Source organism: Arachis duranensis, chromosome 3, assembly GCF_000817695.3.
Source record: "Arachis duranensis cultivar V14167 chromosome 3, aradu.V14167.gnm2.J7QH, whole genome shotgun sequence".
NCBI lineage: Eukaryota > Viridiplantae > Streptophyta > Magnoliopsida > Fabales > Fabaceae > Arachis > Arachis duranensis.
This window is the reverse complement of record NC_029774.3, coordinates 15587306-15596161: the sequence shown is the minus strand read 5'-3', so window position 1 is coordinate 15596161 and position 8856 is coordinate 15587306.

Genomic DNA, 8856 nt, shown 5'->3' with positions numbered 1-8856 from the left:
ATAAAATAAAATAAAACTAGAAAACAAATAAAACTAAATAAAAATGAAAAATGAACGATCGTACCATGGTGGGTTGTCTCCTACCTAGCACTTTTAATTAAAGTCCTTAAGTTGGACATTTGGTGAGCTTCCTGTTATGGTGGCTTGTGCTTGAACTCATCCAGGAATCTCCACCAATGTTTGTGATTCCAGTAACCTCCGGGGTCCCAAACTAGGCATGTAAAGCCCTTAAGAAGCTTCAAATAGATTCTTAGGCTTCCGGGGTGACAAATGTCAGAACAGATTCCAGGATCCCAAACCTTACTTTTACACCTGTATTTGTCTCGATCTGCATTTTTCCAGCCTGGTGAAAGGTGATCTGAATTCTCACTGCAGTGACCAAACAGCTTCCTAGACCCATTCAGTTGAGCTCTATACCAACCTTTGCATTTAAGCTTTGAGCTTTCAACCATAATGAACCTTGCAGGACAATTCTTACCACTGACCATCTTCCTCTTACTCTTGATGCCACAAAGAGCTCTAAGTTGACCATCCGTCTCCAGTAGCCCATATTCAAGTGGGATTAGAAAGCTAAGGGATATGAATTTTACCCACTTGAATGTTGTGAAGGATGATGGCAACTTAGGGGGAGGTATTTTTAATGAAATTGCAAGCTCCACTCCCTTGTGCTCTTCTCTGATAATTACCACCTCTTTGCAAGTTTCTTCAATTTCAACCTCTTCCTCTTGATAGCTTTCTTCCAATTCAAGCTCTTCTTTATTGCTTACCAAGGATATGGGAGGTTTGATCCTTGTATATTTGAGCGCCTAGAAGCCCATTGAATTAATGCTTGCTCCAGTTGTTGAACGGTTGTTTGAAATTTAATTACTATTTTTTTAGGCGATCCTCTGCTTCACGGTTTGCTGGACTTAGACATGATACAAAGGGAAGTGGTGATGATTGGGAACGATTGGATTGGAATTAGGGTGGTTCTATATATGGTTCATATGGCTCATAAGGTGGTTGGTATGGTGGTTGAGGGTTAGGGTCATATGGAGGTGAATGGCGGAAAGGGGCTTGTGAGTTTGGTGGTCCAAAGTTATGTTGAGGAAAGGGTTCATAGGCATTTGGTGGTGGTTGTTGATAGTCCATTGGAGGTGGTTGTTGCCATGAGGATTGATCAAGTCCTTGTGGCTCCTCCCATCTTTGATTGTTCCAACCTTGATGCCTGTTTTCATTGTAATTTCTTCTTCCTGCAACATTATTGTAACTAGACTCATAGCCAAAGGGGTGAGAGTTCATGATAGCAAATAAAAAAAATTAAAAACAAAAATAAAAACTAATTGAAATTAAAAGGTTATTTAAATTTTGAATTTGAAAATTAAATTTTGAAACTTGAATTTTAAATTTTGAATTTTGAATTTTTAATTTTTGAAATTTGAATTTTTTTTTTTGAAATTTGAAAATTGAAAATTTTTAAATTTGATTTTTGAAATAAGATAAGATAAGATAAAAATTTTAAAATAAAAATCAATAACCTCATAATTTACGAAAAAGCAAATAAAAATAAAAAATAAAAACAAATCAAAAAGCAAATATTTACAATAACCAATAATAAGGCACACTTTTGCAATTCCCCGGCAACGGCGCCATTTTGATGAGAGAACTTTTGTGTGGTCTAGAAATTTGCGGATAAATCCTCGTTGCAAGTATAGTTTCTAAACCTTCAAAAGTCCTTTCACACAAACGTTTTGGTTGTCACAAGTAACAAACCCCTTTGAAATTGATAACCGAGTATTCAAACCTCGGGTCGTCTTCTCAAGGAATTGCAGGGAGGTATGTTCTTATTATTGGTTATGAGTCTTGTAATGTAGGGGTTTTAGAAAGTAGGGAAGCAGTATGTTGAATGATAAGAAAAATAAAATAATAATAATAAAATAAACTCTTGGTAAGGTATTAGAACTAGAGATCCTATCCTTATCAATTGTGATGAAATTTGGATTTTAATCTCACTTTGTTAACCTCTAACTATGAAGGTAGATCAAGTGGATTAATTAGCTTAATCCTTAGGTCCTAGTCAATTCCTATGGAAAGACTATAGTTATTGAAGCAACTTCCAATTTCAATCACTGCTTTATTGACAGCTCAAGCGTTACCAATTACTTAACCAAAACCAAAAGGAAGAAAATATCTAAATTAAAAAGCATCAATATAAATAAAGCAAAGTAAAATTAAATCTGAAGATACCTTGAATTGCATTAACAAAAGAACTTAAATCTGACATAGACATTCATAAATTAAATTGAGAAAATAAATAAAAAAGAACATCGAACCTGGGATTGAGAGTCACTCCTAAAACTAAGAGAAATCCTAAATCCTAATACTAAGAGAGAGGAGAGAACCTCTCTCTCTAAAAAAACTACATCTAAAACATGAAAAGTGAATTATGAGAGCCTTCTTATGAATGGATGCATTCCCCCACTTTATAGCCTCTAATCTGTGTTCTCTGGGCCGAAAACTGGGTCAGAAACAGCCCAAAAGTCACTTTCAGCGCTTTCTGGTCCGTACAGGTCACGGAAAAGTGACGCGGCCGCATGGCTCACGCGGCCGTGCGGGTTGTGTTCCTGCCAGACGCGTGACCCCACGCGTTCGCGTCGCCTGGCATCGGGGCAGCTATGGCAAATTATATATCAAATCGAAGCCCCGGACGTTAGCTTTCCAACGCAACTGGAACCGCGTCGTTTGGACCTTGTAGCTAAGGTTATAGCCATTTGAGTGCAAAGAGGTCAGGCTGGACAGCTTAGCAATTTCTCCAACTTCTTGTATTCCTTCCACTTTTGCATGCTTCCTTTCCATCCTCTAAGCCATTCCTGCCCTGTAATCTCTTAGATCACTTAACACACATATCAAGGCATATAATGGTAATAGGAGAGGATTAATAATAAGCAAATATAAGATCAAAGAAGCACGTTTTCAATCATAGTACAAAATCAGGAAGGAAATATAAAACTATGCAAATATTATGAATAAGTGGGTAAAGAGTTGATAAAATCCGCTCAATTGAGCACAAGATAAACCATAAAATAGTGGTTTATCAGTCGACTTCTCTCAACCTCCCAATTATGACTCGAGTGATGAAGAAGATATCGGTGACCTTGATCAAGACATGGTTGAAGTGAAAGAAATTTGCCAAGAAGTGGAGGAATTCACAGAAGACCATAAGGAAGTAGAGCTTGCAGAACCACCGGAAACACCTATCCCATGGCCATTACCACCCAATACGAACGTCAAGTGGGTAAAATCCTTGACTATAATCTTTACTTTTCCACTTGAATATGGTTTGCTTGAGACAGATGGCCAGCTTAGAGCTCTTTACGGCTTTAAAAGCAAACAGGAAATGACTCGCACTCAAAGCTGGTATGCAAGATTCACTGAGGTTTCACACTTCAATTTGAGGCGCAACGATTGGTGTCAAGCTCGATTGAAAGGATCTCAGACGCTGTTTGGTCACTGTAGTGAGAATTCAGACTACTCACCACCCGACTGGAAAAATGAAGATCAAGACAAAGACGGGTGTAGAAGAAAAGTTTGGGATCCTGGAGTCTGTTCTGACATTCAACACCCCGGGAGCCTTAAAGCCTGTTGGAACTCACCTAAGGGCTTTACGTACCTTGTTTGGGACCCCAGAGGATGCTGGCACTCCAAACACTGGTGGAGATTTCTGGACGAATTCAAGCACAAGCCACCATAGCAGGAAGCTCATCAAATGTCCAACTTAAGGACTTTAACTAAAAGTGCTAGGTGGGAGACAACCCACCATGGTATGATCGTTCCTCCTCTATTTTGCTCTGTTTTTGAATTTTGTTTGAACCTGAAGTTTTTGCATGACATTCACTGCATTTTGCATTCTGCATACTGCATAAAAAAAAGAGAAGAGAGAGCACGCGACGCGACAGCGTCGCTGACGCGTCCGCGTCACACGTGCAGTAAAAGAAGAAGAAAGTGAACAGAGAGTTATGCTGAAGCAAGGCTGGAAGTATGCCTTTAGCTCAAAATTGTTCTACGTGATCGCGTGCCTCACGCGATCGCGTCATTTGTGGAAAATACCTCCCACGCGTCCGCGTCACTCACGCGAACGCGTGATCTGGATATCAGTGTAAAGACCCAACGCCCAGAAAGTTGGGCTGGAATCGTGCGGCTAGTGTGCGTTTAGCACAAAACACCCACGCGTGTGCGTCCCTGACGCGAACGCGTCACCTACACAACACTCATCCCCCACGAAAGCGTGAGCGACGCGATCGCGTCGCGCAGATATTATAACCCCCTATATCAAACAGAGAGTTGCACTAAAACGATGCTGGAATCGTGCGCCTAGCACAAATTCCAGCGACGCGGTCGCGTGCTTCACGCGTCTACGTCACCTATCTTACACCCAACCCACGCGATTGCGTCAACCACGCATCCGCGTCAACCCCATTCCACACCAGCGACGCGACCGCATGCCCCACGCGACCGCATGGATTGCAAACTATTAACCCCCTGTGACGCGAACCGTACCCATCACGCGCCCCCAACCCCTTTCTTCTTCCTCTTCCCTGCGACCACCCCCTCTCTCTACCCTTCGCCGCCGCACCTCTGACGACACCCAGACCCCACCGCAACCCCCCTTTTCTCTTTTCCCTCTCTTTCTTCTTCCTCCGCGACCACCACGCCCACCGTGCCGCCCTCAACCACCGCGTCAGCCACCACCACCATTCCCCAGCCATCTCTCTACCCCACTTTCTTTCCCACACCTACCACGTTCCACCAAACACCATTCTTCTTTCAATTCCTAGTTAATTGCATATTTTTCTGTTTATGTTCATCATTAGGCTAGTTAGATATGCATGTTGTAGTGGATTCTAGGTGGTTAGGTAGCTAAGATCTGGATAGTGGATTTAGGCCTGATAATTGCACCGTTCCTGTTATCTATTTATCTATTCTGCAATTTATTCTGGCTATGATGTTGATCCTGTTCATATGTTGCTCTTACATATTGCATGCTGCTGTTCCACTGCTTTTTCTTATTTTTGCTATTTGTGCAGCTTTATTTCAATTCATATGAACTTATTTTTGTTATTTGTTTTCTGGGAACATCTAATTTTAGCCAGAATGCTGCCCAATTTTCTGCAAATTACTTTTCCTTCTACATTCAAGTATTGGTTTTGGCGTTTCTCATTTTTGATCTGTTCCACGCATACCAAACCTATTCTTGAATGCACGGGCCAGCTTTCTTATTACTTTTGATCTCCTGGTTAATAAATTGATTTATTGATGGTTTGATTTTACTTTCCACTACTTTTATATCTATCTTAATCATCATCAATACCCTGTTTTTCCTGCTTGAATATGAGTTGACTGTTGCTTCAAATTGTGAAATTCTTGTTACTTGGAAACCAATCATCATGCCACTTACTCTGACTTCCTTTTCACTAACTCACTGATTTTCGCTTTCTAACCTCTTTTTCAATTTTACCCATTTTTAACTTTCTAACTTCACACTTTCCCTTTTCACTACTTCTTTAAATTAATTTCACTCATGGCATGATAATTGTTTTTCCTAATTAACAAGCTTTCCACTTCTAACATATTTTGGAATGTGATTTCTCATCTCAACCTTTCAACTCCAACACAATCCAAAATATACATTTCCTTAACTCATTTCATTCTTTTACTGATCCTTTGCCACTTACTACTTATCTTGTTATTTGCCTACTTTTTTTCCTGCTTTTATTTCTCAATTATATCTTGGAAATTCTGTCTTTTCATGATGTCTGAATCTCAACACAGGGGAAAGGGCAAAGTCACCACTGGCAAACAGAAAAGAGGAGAATCCTCTGGTTCCATCCTTGGCATCTTACATGATAATTTCTGGCAGGAGAAGAACTTTACCCCTCAGGAAAAGGCTGATCAGTTGGTACCTTCAGCTGACCCGGTAAAATTTGCAAACAAATACTGTGAGCTGAAATACCCAACCTTTGCCACCGCCAGGAACCTACACATGGAAAGGACCCTCAAAATTCCAGAAGAACTCCAGCAGTACACCTCAGAATAGATCAAACAGAGACGCTGGTTCTTCTTGGAAAGGAACCTAATTGAGGTCAACTCATCCTTGGTTAGAGAATTCTACTGTAACTACTTTCTCTCTTCCCTGGATGCAGTACAGCTTAGAGGCAAACAGATTCTGGTTACTGAGGAAGCAATTAAAGAAATCCTTCATCTTCCACCGAAATCAGATCAACAAGATGGTTACCAGAAAGCTGAGGAAGATATGAGATTTATGAGGTTTGATTGGGATGCAGTAAAGAAGGATATCACTCTTGATCCTACTGTTCCTTGGGTCATAGGAACTAGCACATTGGTACCCAAAGGAATTAGGCTTATATATCTTAATGACAAGGCTCGGCTATGGCAACAGATTCTGAGCAACTATGTGATGCCGAGTACTCATGAGACGGAGGTGCCAGCTGCCATGATTACCCTCATCTGGTGTGTGATGACGGGTAAGGACCTTTATCTACCTCGCTTCATCCGGCATTACATGGCCAGGGTCCATATTAGAGGCACCCTCTCTTTTTCTTACCTGATTACTCAGTTGGGTCGCTAAGCTGAGGTCCCTTGGGAGGCTGTTGATGAAAGGCCCCCCGCAGGAGAGTGCCGAAAGATCATCCCGCACAGTCGAAAGTTCCTGGCTTTCGGCTACTGCCCTCCATTTCTCACTGACACTACTGAGGCAGCCACATCTTCAGCTATCCCTTCTGCCTCCACTGGCCCAGCACCACCCACTGCGCCTCCACCTGCTCCTGAGCCCGTCTACCGTTTGGTGCACCGCCTCTTTGACCGCCTAGATCAGATGGAGCGCCATCACCAGCAGCAGTTTGAGCGATCTGACCGTCGCACCAAGCGACTTTTTGAGAGGTCTGAGCGTCGCCACAAGCGACGCTATGAGCACCTCAAGCTGATGATCCGCTCTGGTGGTGACATTCCCTCCGAGCCCAACACGACCTCCGACACATCTGAGGAGGAGGTGAGTGATCACGAGGAGGAGCCACCTACCCAGGCTGAGCAGAGAGGTCCCGGCCACACTGCACCACATCATGAGGAGCACCACCAGCTACAGACTGCAGATCTGGAGGTTTCTCTACGGACAGAGCCCCCTCTGCCTCAGACCACTCCTCCGATCCTCTCAGCGACTGCAGACCCTCAGCCTACCATCGAGACACCAGCAGCCCATCCTTCCAGAGATGACACTTCGTCACACCATGCTTGAGTGCGCATCGAGGACGATGCTATTATTTAAGTGTGGCGAGGCTGCCATCTCTGGCATCTATTTATTTTGGTGAATCACTACAAACTCTCTTCTTATTTTGTCCATTTTCTGTATTTTTGCACATTTTTCTCTTTTTGCTTTTTTATTATACTTTTTGCATTATGCACTTTGAGCTATATATATAAATCTTGGATATTTTAGCTTGATTTGCACCTTAGTTTACTAGTTATTTATTAAGTGGATTAATTAGTATAGTTTACCCTTTTAGCATATGATAGTTTATCTTAGATTGAAAAGAAATAGGAAGTAAGCTAGAGACTTTAACAGAATAAAAACAATCCACACCTTATATATATAGCATTACATGTTAGTTAGTTAACAACATTTCATCAAGGAGGAACACTAAAACTTTAAAGTCATCCAATATATTTTACATTGAGAATAATGGGAACTCTTAATTTCTACTTGCATGACATACTTAAGTGATATATGATTTTTAAGTTAGAGAACACACAGCCTGTGAGTTTTGAGTTTAATTGTATGGTTACATTTAAACCATAATATTTCATTCTTGTGTGTTCCGCGCTTCTTATTTATTCTGATGTTCTTTACTTTGTTTTAATCTATATGTCCAATTATAGAATATAGATACATACCAAGAAAGTGATTGAGGCCATTGTTTGATTCTAGCTCACCATTCCCAAATTAGCCTACCTTCTACATCACCCTTGTTAGCCCCCTTTGAGCATTTAAATCCCTTCTGTTTTACAACCACATTACTAGCCTTAAGCAAAAAAACAAAATAAAAATCTCAAGTTGAATCCGTGGTTAGCTTAAGATAGAAATTGTGTATAATTTAAGTGTGGGGAATTTTACAGGAAAATGGGATGATAGAAAAAGTAGGAAATTAAATTAAACAAGTTATGTAAAAATTTGGGAAGCATGCTCATGTGAAATCAAAATAATTAAATTAGCATGTGCATTATTTCAATAAAGGGATAAAAAAATAAATAAAATAAAATAATAATAATAATAATTAATTTCCCCAAATGCAAAAAGCAATGCACATGGGATAAAAATAAATAAAAATTAAAATATGAGCATGTAATATAAAAAGTGAAAAAAAATGGGAAAATAGGTAAAGAAGCTTTGCTCTACAAAATATGTATGTTAGGTGAGATCTTAGACTACTCAAGGATTCACTTAATTAGCTCACTTAGTCTTATACATATACCCTTACCTTTACCTTGGCCCCATTACAACCATAATTAAAGACCTCATGATTTTTGTATGCCTATATTTTATGATTGTTGATTGGTTAGATGAAGAACAAAGTTATCGGAAGTAAGAATAAAAAGAAGAATAGAGTGATTAACCCAATAAACACTGAGTGACTAGAGAATAAACACAAAATCAAGTGAGGGTTCAATGGCTCATCACCATATATCTCTACTTCTATTATTATTTGCCTTGCAAGTTTGAAAAATATATTATTTACCCATCTCAATTGTAAAAATGCTTTAATATTATCTAAGGTTGGCTATGCGTATATGATTCCTTGAGAATGT